The sequence below is a fragment of the Mesoplodon mirus genome, assembly GCF_964341445.2.
Source record: "Mesoplodon mirus genome assembly, chromosome: 12".
NCBI classification, from domain to species: domain Eukaryota; kingdom Metazoa; phylum Chordata; class Mammalia; order Artiodactyla; family Ziphiidae; genus Mesoplodon; species Mesoplodon mirus.
The window spans coordinates 48,332,376-48,348,933 of NC_138988.1; the positions used below are offsets into that span (position 1 = coordinate 48,332,376).

Genomic DNA, 16,558 nt, shown 5'->3' on the forward strand with positions numbered 1-16,558 from the left:
TTTTCTTCTTAAATCTTTGCTTGAGATCTTTGCTGGCAAGTATTTGTTTCAGCTATGGAGTGAGGTAGGGATTAAATTATTTTCCATATGGCAAGGATCCTAATCAGTTTTGCCTCTTCAGGTCTGCACATGTGCACGGGACAGCCCTGGCACCATACCCTCAATCTGCTGCTATTCTCCAGACTCGGGGCTAGCTGCAGCCACTGCTGTCATTACGGATTGAGGTGTTCATGGCAGTGGCTGCCCCTCATGTCCACTGAGGCAGGCCTCCAGAGAGTCTTGCTCCCAGCCACACAAGGCAAACCCCCAAGCAATAAGAGGCGGGATCCAGCAGTTTATGAAGGGATGTCTTACAAGACAAAATAATCAATTGCACTTTCTGGGAGTCAGCTCAGTGATTCTTGCATTGGCTCCGCCTCCTTCCATCCCCTTTCCTCACTCCTCCCTGGAATCGTAAATGACAGCACAAAATCTCACCACCTCAGACTCCGCATTATGGGGAACCTAGGCTATAACACTTTGCGTCAGAAAGGTCCTAAAACAGCAGACCCTTAGGATGGGATTCTGGAGTTGGTTTTCTCCCCAGTCTGGCAGCGATCAGAACTCTAGCTGGTGGGAAGTAGGGTGTGATGACCCCTGGGATTACTAAGGTTTTCACCCATGGTCGACTGAAATGAGGTGCAGGCAGAGGTCAGGCATTGAAACGTGGTAGCTACGGCACAGTTGCAAGGTCTGGGAAGACAGTAATTACAAGGATTGCGGAGTGGGCTGGCTTTCCTTAACAGCACTGGAAGCCTTGGAGGAAAAAAATGACAGGCTCAGGGCAGCCAACTGCCAACTCAAGGGCCACCGTGAAGACATCCCTTGCATTCCTGGGTTACACTCAATTTGCTCCTGGGGTGGATGTGTGTGTGTGTTTGTGTGTTTGTGTTTGTGTGTGTGTGTGTGTGTGTTTCTTCGTGCTTGGTTTTTTACTTAGTATTTCTGAACCTGTGTTCTTTTTTTTTCTTCTTGCAAATGTCTTTTAAATTTACCAAAATATGGAAAGAAAACAAAACTAAAATTATAGGAAACATAATAAGCCCCTGGCTTACAGATCTTTATTCCTACCACAACTCCTTGGCGTCCAGCACTCACAGCCAGCATCCCATTCTGCTCCCCATCTCAGGACAGACAAGCCCTCTCACAGCTCCAAAAGGCTGGGGGATGAGACTGGGCTTATGTTCTCTCTTTTTTTTTTTTTTAAGTGTAGGGAGTATGTCATTTATTGACCCTGTGTTCCCCCACTCACTGGTCACTGCTCTTGACTTGCAGCACAACAGGTACAGAACTGTAAGGGATCATGCCCAGCTCCGTGATCACCAGATCCACCAGTTCTAGGGGGGGTCACATCATAGACCAGATTCAACAACCGTAGGGACGAGTGGTTCTGCCAGTCAGCCAGGGCCACACGTTCTCGCTCACACAGCAGATCGTCAGGGTCACCTAGCTCATTAGAGACAAAGGCATCAGTCTGCACATGCTCACAAAACTTGTATGTTTCACAGCAGACCAGCACTGCCACATTATGGGCCCGTGCCACCAGGGCCAGCTGTGCTGTCCCTACCCGTGACATCACAGACCCGTTGGCCAGGAGTGCATGAGCTCCCAACAGCACCTTAGAAACCTCTGGGAGCACAAAGGAAGCTGCAGGAATCAGCAGGTAGGAGGCAGGGACCCCAGCACGGACCAGAGAACGTAGCATGTGCTTTCCCACCAGCCGTGGCCAGCTGTCCATCACTACCACCCGAAACTGCCAGCCCTTAGCCCAAGCCTCCTGAAGAATTCGTGATACCAGAGATGAGCATCCATATACCAGGATCACATCTCCATTACTGATCTTCTCCTAAGCAAAGCGTGAGATTGCCTGAGCCGTAAGCACTATCTTCTCTTGCACATATCGATCGATGGCTGCTCGAAGTTCTGACTTGGCCTCCTCTTCCCGCCTGGAGCTGCTCACACCTGTGATCTCCTTGTTAAGGAACTTGATGGCGTTGTACATGCTTGCTGACAGGGGACGGCACTGAGTCAGGAAGCTGAAGTAGGGCTTTAGTTTATTCACTAGGTCCCTTGACAGTTCTTCATTGGGAGGTGTGGTGTAGTCCTGAATCACCTGCTGCAAGGCACGAAGCAGGGCAATGCACCGGGCATTGGAGCCACTGACCAGGCCCTAGGAGTACTGCAGGCTGAGTCGCACCATGGCTGGGTGGATCACAGAGGATGGGATGCTCATAAACTGGGTCAGAGAGTTTTGTCTGCTGTACTGGGGTAGGTGGGAGAAGAGACTGACTTTGGATCCATAATCCTTTCATGTAGGAACCTGCTGTCATTCTGGTTTTTTAACAAGCCTCCTCAGAAGTGTGGAGTCATCAACCTGACTATGCTCGGGTAGACGCTTCACTCCTGAGGGGGTTTCTCCAGCTGTGCTGGGGCAGGCCTGAGGAGGTGGCCCTCCTTGGTCCCCTTTTCTTGACTGCTTCAGGGCCCGCTCAGCCTCCTGCTTGGCCCGCCTTTCAGCTCTAAGTTCAGCCTTTCTCCGACCTGCTGGAACATTCTCCTTGGCACTGCCCAACTGACTGTCCAGTCCAGGCAGGTCTTTGGTCAGGCCTTGACATTGGGCTGCAGATACAGCAGAGCCAGTTTCTGGTTCTGCTCCCTTTTCCTCCTTCCATTTCTTCTTCTGCTGTTTCTTTTCCTTCCGAAGCTGCAGCTTTTCTTCTTGGGTCATCTCCCTACCCCCTGCCCCAGGCTGAGGAACAAGCTCCGCCTTCATCCCAGATCCCGAGTCCTCGCGAACAGCCATGGCCACGGCAGCCATCATCCTCCTGGGCTTATGTTCTTAAGCAAGACTGGCTTATGACTTTCATTGCCATAGCTCCTTATTTGGCTTTGGTGTCAAGGTAACATTAGGCTCTTAGTCCAAAATAACGTAAGACTGGGTGACTTATGAACAACAGGAATGTATCTCTCACAGTTCTGGAGGCTGGACAGTCCAAGATCAAGATGCCAGCATGGTTGTGTTTTGGTGAGGGCCCCCCTCCATTCACAGCTGGCACCTTCTCACTGTGTCCTCAAGTGGCAGAAGGGGCAAGGGATCTCTCTAGAGCCTCTTCAGAAAGGCACTAATCCCATTCACGAAGGCTTCACCCTCATGACCTAAGCACCTCCCCAAGGCCCCACCTTCTAATACCATCATCTTTGAGGGTTAGGATTTCAACATACGAATTTTGGAGGGACACAAACATTCAGACCATAGCGGGCTCATTACCTAAGAATGAAGGTATGTTCCTTCTTTTTGTAGTCTCTGACAGTTTATATAAGATCAGGATTAGCTTGAATGTTTGATGGTGTATACCTGTAAAATGATCTGGGCATGGCGTTTCTTTCGGTAGAAAGTTTTCTTTTTAAGTTATTTTCATCAAAGTTGGACAGCCACATAGTTTAAAGAGGCAAAGAGTTCTACAAAATTTTGAAAATAGAAATCCTGCCCCTAACCCTGCCATTTCCCACACCCAATCACAAACACTTTTCCCTCCTTTAGCTGATTATTTTGGAATTTACCTCCATGGCTCCAGATGGCATGCTAATTTTTTTTTCAGTTTTAGGCATTAATTATGGATGGGTGATATGGATATTCTCTCTTTACTCACCCTTAGCCAGCTCACCGCATGCCATACCCTTCTTATCCCTCATCTTCCCGATGTAAGTTACATCACACTCATGGTTAGATCAGTAATGTTTACGTTATTGTTGCTATGTAAATGCTATTCACAGCTGAGCATGAAATTCTCCCTTATACAATTTTTGTTTTTCTAAAAGTTAATCTACCAATTATTTTGTTTGGTTTTTACTTATCAATAATTTAATCTCTTTCCACTACCCCACAAATCTCTTTCCAAGATGTCCAGATGTATCAGGGACGCTTATCAGTGTCACCCCCACAAGTCAACCCTTCCTAGAGCCTCTGGCCTCTTCTAATCTGGACTGGTCGCTTGCTACACTTACTGCTGTGACCCAGGACAGGACAACCCCTGTAGCAGTTTTCAGACACATCCAGAAGTTCTTTGACACTCCTTCCATTGAGAGGTGAGGTCTATCTATGTAGCTTCCCCTCGAATCTGGGCTAAACTTAGTTACTCGTTTGTAACCTATAGCAATGCAGAGGAAGTAATGACTTTCTCATGTATTCCAAGGGAACTGAACCTCCAAGGTTAGGTCATAAAAAGTGATGCAGGGACTCCCCTGGTGGCAGAGTGGATAAGAATCCACCTGCCAATGCAGGGGACACGGGTTCGAGCCCTGGTCTGGGAAGATCTCACATGCTGCGGAGCAACTAAGCCCATGAGCCACAACTACTAAGCCTGCGCTCTAGAGCCTGAGTGCCACAACTACTGAGCCTATGTGCCACAACTACTGAAGCCCACACGCCTAGAGCCCGTGCTCTGCAACAAGAGAAAGCACTGCAATGAGAAGCCCGCACACCACAACAAAGAGTAGCCCCCGCTCGCCGCAACTAGAGAAAGCCTGCATGCAGCAACAAAGACAGCGCAGCCAAAGAAATAAAAATAAAATTAAATCTTAAGGGGTTTCCCTGGTGGCGCGGTGGTTAAGAATCCGCCCGCCAATGCAGGGGACATGGGTTCGAGCTCTGGTCTGGGAAGATCCCACATGCCGTGGAGCAACTAAGCCCATGTGCCACAACTACCGAGCCTGCACTCTAGAGCCCTCGTGCCGCAACTGCTGAAGCCCGGGTGCCTAGAGCCCGTGCTCCGCAACAAGAAAGGCCACCGCAATGAGAAGCCCGTGCACCACAACGAAGAGTAACCCCTGCTCGCCGCAACTAGAGAAAACCTGAGCGCAGCAATGAAGACCTAAAGCAGCCAAAAAAAAAAGTGATGCAACCTCCCCCTTACTTGCTAGAATACTCACTTCGAAGCTCTGATCACTCACTTTGAGCTGCCTGATTACCCTGAGGCAGCCATTCTGTGAGGAAGCCCAGGCCACATGGAGAATACATGTGCATGTGCTCTGTTAACACCCTCGGCAGACAACCAACATCAACTACTCTGTGAGTGAAAATGCCTCAGAGAGTTCCAGCCCCATCTTTCAGGTTACCCCTGGTCATTGACTTTTTCCAGCTAAGGCTCCAAACATCATGGAACAAGCCATTCCCATTGTGCCCTGCCAGAATTCCTGATCCAAAGAATCTACAAGCATGATAAAATGGTTGTTTTAAGTTGTTAAGCTTTGTAGCAACAGTAACTGCAGAGCCCCTTAACCATTACTGACCTGGGCCTTTCCTGCACGTCTCTCCTATGCTGGATCTCTCGTTTCCCACACATCAAGCCTTCCTCTTCCTTGGTTTACTCACTTATATAGGGGAGCACGTTCCCTAAGAGTTTCCTGAGAAAGGGTGCATGGGACATACATTTTTAAAGACTTGGCAAATTTGAAAATGTTTTTATCCTTAAACTTTATAGTTTAGCTGGGTAAATAACTTAGGCACACAGTCATATGCCCAACGGATGCAAGGTGCATTTCTAAGAGACATCACTAGATACAATTCAATTTATATAATGGACAGTGGCAGACTGCGTTTCTCTTTGGGGGAGGCTTGCCCTGGGGAAACCAGCCACTGTGCTCTGAGGAAGGGAAGGGAAAGGAAAGGAACTAATTGACGTGGAGAAGCCTCAGGCAGAGGAACTGAGGTCTCAGCTGAAAGCCAGCACCAACCACCACACATGTGAGTGAATGAGACTTTGGCCCCAGTCTCTTGGCTGTGATCCCAGACATCGCAGAGTAGAGGTAAACTCTCCTAGCTGCGTCCTATCTGATCAGAAAGCAAACTGCTGTTTCACACTGTCAAGTCTTGGGGGCAATGTGTTACATGGTTACAGTAACTGGAACACTGAACATATTAAAAGAGACTCCAGTGAAAGTTGCCCTTAAAACCATGCTGGAAGGGACCATGTTAAGTACTTCCTTTCTTTGTTTTCTTCTATCAAGTACTTTTAACCACAAATGCTGTTCTTAAGTCCCAGAACATAATACATCTGGGCTGTATGCCTCCCACAGTATAAATATTTAGAATTCTGCAACTGGACATGCAGTCACTGTGGTGATCTGACCCTGAGACTCACTAAACTAGGTGCAGAGACTTCCACAAGTAGAATGTTATTCCAAGATTCTTCAGATGGCTGTGGGTGGAGGAGCTATAGGTGTGGAATGGGAGGAGGCACTATGGAATTAGACTGTAGTTAGAGGAGTCAGCATGAGGTCATGATTTTAAATATGTAAGCACATGGATATGGATATATGCATGCTTATGTGTATATATACATTTACATATATATAGATGGACCTCTGAAATTGTTACTTTTCCCAACCTCTATCCATTTAAAGGACTTAGAAGCAATGACATCCCAGTAGCTAGTAGCAGATCTAGTGCTTAGATCTTGGTTTCTAAATACCATTCTCCACTAAAAGGAACCAGGGCTTCTTAGAAACCGATTCCAGAACTGGGACAAAGAGAGTACAAGATTAGCCTGGAACATCTTGTGATGACAGAATGTAAGGAAGCGCTCAAGAAACTGCTAGGTCATACCAAAAGAATACGGGAGACAACTTGTAAGGCTCCCACTGGACAAATCTGAGATAATTTCACAAGCAAAATGAATACTGACTTTAAATGAAATAACTCATTTTAGGCTAGATTAACAAAACTTCATTAGCTAGAATGATTCTAAATAGATGTGCCCTCACCAACAAAATGAACACTATCCAATAGCCAATATTTTACAGTACCTGGATACATATTTTGAAAAAGATGAAATGATCAATTAATCATAGGGGGTAAAAAACCAATTACTTAACTAAAATTGACCAATCTTGTCTTTAATATGTATTCTCTTGATTGGACCTACACTGATCCAAAAATTGGACACAAAATATGTTCCAAATGTCTCTTATAATATTCACATTGTGTTTGACACTCAGGTGTTTAAATGTTGTTATACCCCCAAGATCAAATTGATATCCAGTAATGATTCTGCACCACAGACTAAAGCCCTTAGGTTTAAATCCTCTCCACCAGGAACTTTTGACCAAAATGGGGGGAGTTGAGAAATTTTTGAGGGAAATGGTGCAGACCTGGCCTAACTAAGATAAAGAACACTAATAAAGGACACTGGAAGACACAGTCTGTCACATATATTCCACAATTAATTTTGCAAGGTTTTCTGGAAAATTCATTTTAAAAATCCTGAAACTGTTTTGATATCATTATTCAGACTGCTTAAGAACAGACTCCCAAACTGGCCTCTTTCTTACCCCAAAAATATGCAGACAAGATTCACTGTTCCCAGACTACAGTTTTTTCTCTCCCCTCTCAGTTATAAATTCTCTTTTTGCCTTTGCTCACCGACAACAGTGTCTTGGCTATTATTCGTTAAATGAGTATGCAGATCACGAATTCCTCTCTCAAATGAGTCTCCCAATTCATGAGTATAATACATTCTGTAGTGTGCTGGCAAATGTTTAACGACCAGTTCTTGGGGTGGGGAGAATCCTGACTTGGTAGTATTTGCTGATTTCTGTGGTGTAAAAACTCTCAATATGGTCAATTTCAAGATACCAATGTGACATCACTGAGCACAGAGTTGGAAAGAGATGTGCATGATCAGCCCTCGTGAGCTAGTACAATGTGGGGTACAGGAACACCTCGGAGATGTGGTGGGGGCGGTTCTACATTTTCTTACTCTCCTCCCCAAATTTTATAATTTTGATGTCCTCTTTTATACCTTCATGTTTATCCTTTTGCTGTTTAGTTATCATTGTTTTCACAACAATTTTTAAATTATGACTATTTCATCTATATTTTCCAATTTCTAAGCATAAGGTTGTTCATAAACCTCTTGTTATCTTTCTAATGTCTGTAGGATCCATAATGATGTCTTTTTTTTTTTTTTTTTTTGGTGGTATGCGGGCCTCTCACTGCTGCGGCCTCTCCTGTTGCAGAGCACAGGCTCCGGATGTGCAGGCCCAGCGGCCATGGCCCATGGGCCCAGCCGCTCCACGGCATGTGGGATCTTCCCGGACCGGGGCACGAACCCGTGTCCCCTGCACCGGCAGGCGGACTCTCAACCACTGTGCCACCAGGGAAGCCCCATAATGATGTCTTTATTTCCCCTGACGCTGGTAATTTTTACCTTCTCTCAGTTTGATCAGTTTTGCCAGGGACTAAGCAATTTTACTAATCTTTTCAAAGAATTAAGTTTTGGCTTTGCTGATCCTACACTATATTTGTTTTCTATTTAATTAAAATGTGTTCTTGTTTTATTATTTCCTTCCTTCCAGCTTCTTTGGGCTTAATTTGCTATTCTTTTCTAATTTTTGAGATGTATACCTAGATAACTGATTTTCAGACTATTTCTTTTTTTAAAAAATTTATTTAATTTATTTATTTACTTTTGGCTGCATTGGGTCTTTGTCGCTGCACGCGGACTTTCTCTAGTTGCGACAAGCGGGGGCTACTCTTTGTTGTGGTGTGCGGGCTTCTCGTTGTGATGGCTTCTCTTGTTGCAGAGCACAGACTCTAGGTACGCGGGCTCAGTAGTTGTGGTGCACAGGCTTAGCTGCTCCGCGGCATGTGGGATCTTCCTGGACCAGGGCTCGAAGCCGTGTCCCGTGCATTGGCAGGCGGATTCTTAACCACTGTGCCACCAGGGAAGCCCTATTTCTTTTCTAATATGTGAACATATGTCTATACATTTTCCTCTAAGCGTGTCTTTAGCTGCATCCCATAAGCTGTGATGTATATTTAAAGATGATCATTCATTATTTTCTATTTTCTAATTTCCATTATGACTTCTTTGACTCATGTACCTAGTAATGAATTGCTTAATCTCCAAATATGTGGGGGAATTTCTAGTTATATATTTGTTATTCAGTCTACTTAGTTCAAGCTCTATATGCTTTCAGTCCTTTGAAATTTGTTAATTCCTTTATGATCCAGCACATAGACAATTTTGGTAAATCTTCCAAGTATACTTTTAAAGAAATTGTACATTGCAATTGCTGAGTACAGTATTATATATAACTCAATAAGATATAGTTTGTTAATTATATTGTTCAATTCTTCTGTGTCCTGATATTTTTGTCTACCTGCCCTTTAAGTTTTTGAGAAAAGAATGCGAAAATCTCATGTTTATTATTGTTTGTTTTTCTTCTAGACTTGTAAAATTTTGCCTATATATATTTATTTAATATAAATTTATTTATTTATTTAATTTTGGCTGTGTTGGGCCTTTGTTGCTACACACAGGCTTTCTCTAGTTGCAGTGAGTAGGGCCTACTCTTCGTTGTGGTGTGCACGCTTCTCATTGAGGTGGTTTCTCTTGTTGCGGAGCATGGGCTCTAGGTGTGCGGGCTTCAATAGTTGTGGCGCAAGGGCTCAGTAGTTGTGGTTTGCGGGCTCTACAGTGCAGCCTCAATAGTTGTGGCTCACAGGCTTAGTTGCTCTGCAGCATGTGGGATCTTCCCGGACCAGGGTTCAAACCATGTCCCCTGCATTGGCAGGCGGATTCTTAACCACTGCACCACCAGGGGAGTCCTGCTTATATATTTTGAGGCTAGGTCATTAGTGTATATAGATTTTATTTTATTTTTTTATTACTTTATTTATTTTTGGCTGCATTGGGTCTTTGTTGCTGCATGTGGGCTTTCTCTAGTTGCGGTGAGCAGGAGTTACTCTTCATTGTGGTGTGCAGACTTCTCATTGCAGTGGCTTCTCTTGTTTCGGAGCACAGGCTCTAGGCACACAGGCTTCGGTAGTTGTGGCACACAGGCTCATTAGCTGTGGCTTGCAGGCTCTAGAGCGCAGGTTCAGTAGTTGTGGCCCATGGGTTTAGTTGCTCTGCAGCATGTGGGATCTTCCCAGACCAGGGCTCGAACCCGTGTCCCCTGTACTGGCAGGCAGATCCTTAACCACTGCACCACCAGGGAAGTCCCTAGATTTTAAATAGTTGTACCTTTTGGATGGATTTTTCAAAACCTTTGATCAGTATAAAATGTCCCTCTTCTTTCTTTATTTCTACTAATGCTTCTTGCCTTAATGTCTACTTTCTCTGATATTAGCATAGCCACACCAGTTTTTTACCTTTTTTTTAAAGATTTTTTTTTGATGTGAATCATTTTTAAAGTCTTTATTGAATTTGTTACAATATTGTTTTTGTTTTATGTTTTGGTTTTTTAGCCATGAGGCATGTGGGATCTAAGCTCCCTGACCAGCAATCGAACCCGCAGCCCCTGCATTGGAAGGCGAAGTCTTAATCACTGGACTGCCAGGCAAGTCCCACCAGTTTTCTTTTGGTTAAGGTTTGTCTGATTATATCTTTTTCCATTCTTATATTTTCAATCTTTTAGTATCCTTTTTTTTTTTTAGGAGAAAGAAATCAGGTCATTTTTTTCAAGGCTGGCAGGAACCCACAACAGTCTGTGGGTAACAGACATTACAGTGGGGATTTATATGCTTATTTTTATTTATTTATTTATTTATTGGGAAAAAATTTTATAAAATTATTTATTTATTTATTTATTTTAGGCTGTGTTGGGTCTTTGCTGCTGTGCGCAGGCTTTCTCTAGTTGTGGTGAATGTGGGCTACTCTTCATTGCGGTGCACAGGCTTCTCATTGTCGTGGCTTCTCTTGTTGTGGAGCATGGGCTGTAGGCATGCAGGCTTCAGTAGCTGTGGCACGTGGGCTCAGTAGTCGTGGCTTGCGGGCTCTAGAGCTCAAGCTCAGTAGTTGTGGCTCACGTGCTTAGTTGCTCTGCAGCATGTGGGATCTTCCCTGGCCAGGGTTCGAACCTGCATCCCTTGCGTTTGCAGGCAGATTCTTAACCACTGCACCACCAGGGAAGCCCTATATCCTTATTTTTAAAGGTTATCTCACCTTAGCAGCATTTATTTGGTTTTTGTTTTTCTACCCAGTCTGATGATCCTTCTCTTTTTTTTCGGCCACACTGCGTGGCTTGCAGGCTCTTACTTCCCCAGTCAGGAATTGAACCCGTGCCCTTGGCAGTAAAAGCATGGTGTCCTAACCACTGCACCACCACGGAATTCCCTGATCCTTCTTTTTTTTAAAAAAAATTTTTATGTATGTATGTATGTATGTATTTATTTTTGGCTGCATTGGGTCTTCATTGCTGCACGCAGGCCCTCTCTAGTTGCAACGAGTGGGGGCTACTCTTCATTGTGGTGCACAGGTTTCTCATTGTGGTGGCTTCTCTTGTTGTGGAGTGTGGGCTCTAGGGCTCTAGGCGCACAGGCTTCGGTAGTTGTAGCACGTGGGCTCAGTAGTTGTGGCTCGCAGGCTCTAGTGCACAGTCTCAGTAGTTGTGGCGCGTGGGCTTAGTTGCTCTGTGGCATGCGGGATCTTCCCAGACCAGGGCTCAAACCCGTGTCGCCTGCATTGGCAGGAGGAGTCTTAACCACTGCGCCACCAGGGAAGTCCCTCCTGATCCTTCTTCTTCTTTTTTTTTTTTTTTGATCCTTCTTTTTTAATTCAAGTACTTGGTCCATTTAATTACTTCATGTAATTATCAACAAATTTGAGTATAATATAGCTAATTCACTTTGTTATACAGCAGAAACTAACACAACATTGTAAAGCAATTATACTCCAATAAAGATGTTAAAAAATTTTTTTGAGTATAAATCTACCATGTTTTTATTTTCTATTTGTTCTATCCTCCATGTTCCTTTTTCATTTATCTTCTATTAATCAAATATTTTTTTAAAAATTCCATTTCCCCCATTACCTTTTTTTTTTTTTTTTCCCCGGTACGCGGGCCTCTCACTGTTGTGGCCTCTCCCCTTGCGGAGCACAGGCTCTGGACGCGCAGGCTCCGTGGCCATGGCTCATGGGCCCAGCCGCTCCACGGCATGTGGGATCTTCCTGGACCAGGGCACGAACCCGCATCCCCTGCATCGGCAGGCGGACTCTCAACCACTGAGCCACAACGGAAACCCCTCCCTTGTTATTTTTATATCATTTTACTATTTGAATAATGATTAGCCCAGAGATTACAACAAGCAACCTTAAGTTATTAAAGTTTCCATATTAATTAGCTCTTATACACTTCCAAGACAATCGAAGGATCTTGGAACACTTTAAATCCACTTACCCCTCCCATTTTTGGGGTATAGTTATGTTTTTAATTCTACATATATTTAAATAACATAATTATTAATAATAACTACATTATTATTATGGTTATGTTACATTTAATATTAATTTACATATCTTAACAAGTTTACCCTTACTGTTGCTTTTCATTCTTTCTTACATTTCTCTACTCCCATATGGTAGACTTTTCTTTTGACTGAAGAATTCCTTTGGTTCAGGTCTTCTGGTGATGAATTATTATTATCTGGTAATGAATTACCAGTTTTTGTTTGTCTGAGAATATCTTCATTTTATCTTCATTTTTTTTTCACCACACCGTGTGGCTTGCGATATCTTAGTTCCCCAACCGGGGACTGAACCCAGGCCCTTGGCAGTGAAAGCACTGAGTCCTAACTACTGGACCGCCAGGGAATTCCCTATTTTCACTTTTAAAGAAAATTTTCACTACGTTTAGAATTCTAGATTGAAAGTTATTATCTTTCATCACTTTGAAGCTTCCATTCCAATATTTTCTAGCTTCTGTCATTACTGTTAGAAGGCAGTGGGTCTTTTTTCTCTAGATGCTTTAAGTTCCTCCCCAAACCCTGTCTTTAGAGCAGAATTTTACTATAATGTGTAAGTATATGTATATAAGTATATGCATACGTTATGGTTTCTTTATTTTATCCTGCTTAGGGTTGTTAGTGCTTTACTCTATGGCTTGAAGTCTTCATTACTTTTGGATCATCCTCAACTATTTTTTCTTCAAATACTGCTTCTGTGACATTGTCTCCTCCTTTTCTGGGGCTTCAAGTACATAACAGACCTATTTACTATGTCCCATATTTTTTAATGTAGTTTTCTATATTCCTTCATCTTTTTTCTCTTTATACTTCAGCCTGGATCATTTCTACTGACATATCTGCAAGTCTTCCTTTCATCTGTGTCTAATTTGCTGTTAAGCCTTCTATTGAGTACTTAATTTCAGTTCCAGAATTTTCTTTTTTTTTTGTAGGTTCCTCAGGTTATTTACATACAACACTGCCACAACTGGAAGTCTCCACAGAATACATACTTTTAGTGCTTTATTTTGAGATATTAGATTTACAAGAGTTGCAAAAGTAATACAGAGAGTTCCCATAAACTCTTCACCTAGCTTCCCCTTATGTTAATATCTTAAATAATAACAGAACAATGACCAAAACTAAGAAATTAAGCTTGGTACCATATATTAACAAAAGAACAGAATTTATGTGGATTTCTCCAGTGTGTCTACTAACATCCTTTCTCTATTCCTGGATCCAATCCAGGATCTGCAATTGCATTAGGCTGTCGTATCTTCTTAGTCTCCTCCAACTTGTGACAGTTTCTCAATCTTTCCTTGTTGTCTGTGACCTTCCATGACCTTGAGCCTTTTAAAGAGTACTGGTCAGTTATTTTGTAGAATGTCTCTCTAGAGTGTGTCCTTCAGTTTGAGTTCTCTGATCATTACTCATGACTGGACTGAGGTTCTGCATTATTTGTAGGAATACCACAAAAGTGATGTGCCCTTCCCGGTATATCATATCGGGGTTATATGCTATTGATGTGTCCTATTAGTGGTGATGGTAACCTTAACCACTTGGTTAAATTGGTGTCTTCCAGGATTCTTTACTGAACAGTTACTATTTTTCCTTTGTAATTGCTAAATATTTGGGGAGAGACTATGGAATAATGTTTCTGCTCACACTTCTACCCAATAATTTTAGCATCTATTAGTATGTCTTGCCTGCAGATTTTATTAGTGTGATATTTAATGGTTAAATCTTTTTTTTAGTGTGGGTTTTTTCTTATTTATTTATTTATTTAGGCTGTGTTGGGTCTTTGCTGCTGCCCGCAGGCTTTCTCTAGTCATGGCAAGCAGGGCTACTCTTCATTGTGATGAGCGGGCTTCTCATTGCAGTGGCTTCTCTTGTTGTAAAGCACAGGCTCTAGGCATGCAGGCTTCAGTAGTTGCAGTACATGGGCTCAGCAGTTGCAGCATGCGGGCCCTAGAGTGTGCAGGCTTCATAGTTGTGGTGCACGGGCTCAGTAGTTGTGGCACACAGGATCTAGAGCACAGGCTGAGTAGTTGTGGTGCATGGGCTTAGTTGCTCCATGGCATGTGGGATCTTCCCAGACCAGGGATCAAACCTGTGTCCCCTGCATTGGCAGGCAGATTCTTAACCACTGTGCCACCAGGGAAGTCCCTAATGGTGATTTTTAAATTCTCATTCTTTCTACATTATTAATTAGAATTCTTTCATAACAAAGAGTTGTCCCTTTTCTCCCATTTATTTATTCAGATATTTACTTATATTAGTATGGACTCATGGATATTTACTTTATTCTTTGGGTTATAATCTAATACCATTATTATTTGTTTTGTTGCTTGAGTTGTTTCTCTTCTGGCCATTGGGAGCTCTGTGTCCTTCTGACATGCCCTCTCTCCTACTCACACACCCACTCTCTCTCTTTTTTTCTCTCTCTCTAGCACTTTCTTACTTTCTGGCACCACGAGATGCTCTACATTCATTTCCTATTTTCCCTGCCTCAACCCTGGAATCAAACAGTTTTCCAATGAGCCCTGGGTTCCTTTTTTTGGAGAATAGTACTTAAAACCAAGATCTGTAGAACAGGTCTGCTAAATGCTACTAGGGTGTCATTATTTCTATCTCTCTAGTGGATACAGCCAAGAAATATATACATGTGTACTAACCAACACATTCACATACATCTATATTTCTTCTTGTATTTATCCAACTGTGTGTATGTGGTATCCCCCCAACATACACACCTATATTTTTAAACCATGAATCCATATTTACACTTCCAAGTTCATTCTAGCATTCCCCTTTTCCTTATATGTAACTTCTTTCTGCAACAGTGAAAAAACCTAATTCTCATTCATATTTTTTTAATTTAAAAGGTTTCATCAGGTCCAGGATCAAGATGGTGGAGTAGCTCATCTAGGATGTAAAGCTCACCTCCTCCCACAAATACATCAAAAATACATCTACATGTGGAACAATTCTCACACAATATCTACTGAACACTGGCAGAAGACCTCAGATCTCTGAAAGGGCAAGAAAATCTCCATATAACCAGGTAGGACAAAAGAAAAAAGCAAAAAAAAAGAAAAAGAAAAAGACAGTGAGAAAGGAATCGGAATGGGACCTGCAACCCTGGGAGGGAGTTGTGAAAGAGAAAAGATTCCTGCATGCTGTGAAGTCCCCTCACCAGTGGGGAGCTCAGCCAGGAGAGCAGGGGAGCTTCAGAGCCTTGGAGGAGAAGGCAGCAACTGGTTTACAGCAGCTAGAAGGGAGAGAGGGACTTCCCTGGTGGTCCTGTGGCTAAGACTCCACGCTCCCAATGCAGGGGGACCAGGTTCGATCTCTGGTCAGGGAACTAGATCCCACATGCTGCAACTAAGAGTTCACATGCTGCAACTAGAGATCCTGCATGCCGCAACTAAAAGATCCCACACACTGCAACTAAAGATCCCATGTGCTGCAACTAAGACCCAATGCAGCCAAATAAATAAATTAATATTTTTTTAAAAACTTAAAAAACATAAAACAAAGGCCATAAAGAAAGATAAAGAAGGACACTACATAATGACAAAAGGATCAATATAAGAAGAGGATTTTATACTCGTCAACATATATGCACCTAATATAGGAGCACCCAAATATATAAAACAAATACTAACAGACATAAAGGGAGAAACTGATAGGAATACAATAATAGTAGGAGACTTTAACACCCTACTCACATCAATGGACAGATCTTCTAGACAGAAAATCAATAAGGCAACAGAGATCCCAAATGATACAATAGAACAGATAGACTTAATTGATATTTTCAGGACATTATATCCAAAAAAACCAGAACACACTGTTTTCAAGTGCACGTAAAACATTCTCTAGGACTAACCAAATACTAAGGCACAAAACTAACCTCAACAAATTTAAGAGTATAGAAATTACCTCAAGCATCTTTTCTGACCACAATGGCATGAAACTAGAAATCAACCACAGAAAAAGAAAGGAGAAAAAACAATTACATGGCGACTGAACAACATGCTACTAAAGAACCAATGGATCAACGATGAAACCAAAGAGAAAATTTAAAAATGCCTTGAGACAAATGGCAATGCAAACACAACCATACAAAATCTGTGGGATGCAGCAAAAGTGCTTCTTAGAGGGAAATGCATAGCAATATAGTTCTTCCTTCCAAAACAAGAAAATCTCAAATAACCTAAACTATCACTTAAAAGAATTAGAAAAAGAATTAAAAAAAACCCTAAAGTCAGCAGAAGGAAGGAAATAATA

The 16,558-nt window shown here is 42.7% G+C and overlaps 1 protein-coding gene and 1 pseudogene across 2 annotated transcripts in view; both read right to left on the reverse strand.

The window, feature by feature from the left end:
- The window catches only part of DLEC1 (DLEC1 cilia and flagella associated protein), an 86,013-nt gene that overhangs the window by 39,999 nt on the left and 29,456 nt on the right, over positions 1–16,558 (reverse strand).
- On the reverse strand, positions 1,225–2,859 carry LOC309813990 (translation initiation factor eIF2B subunit delta-like; annotated as a pseudogene). The gene has a single exon. The product of its transcript is annotated as a translation initiation factor eIF2B subunit delta-like (transcript).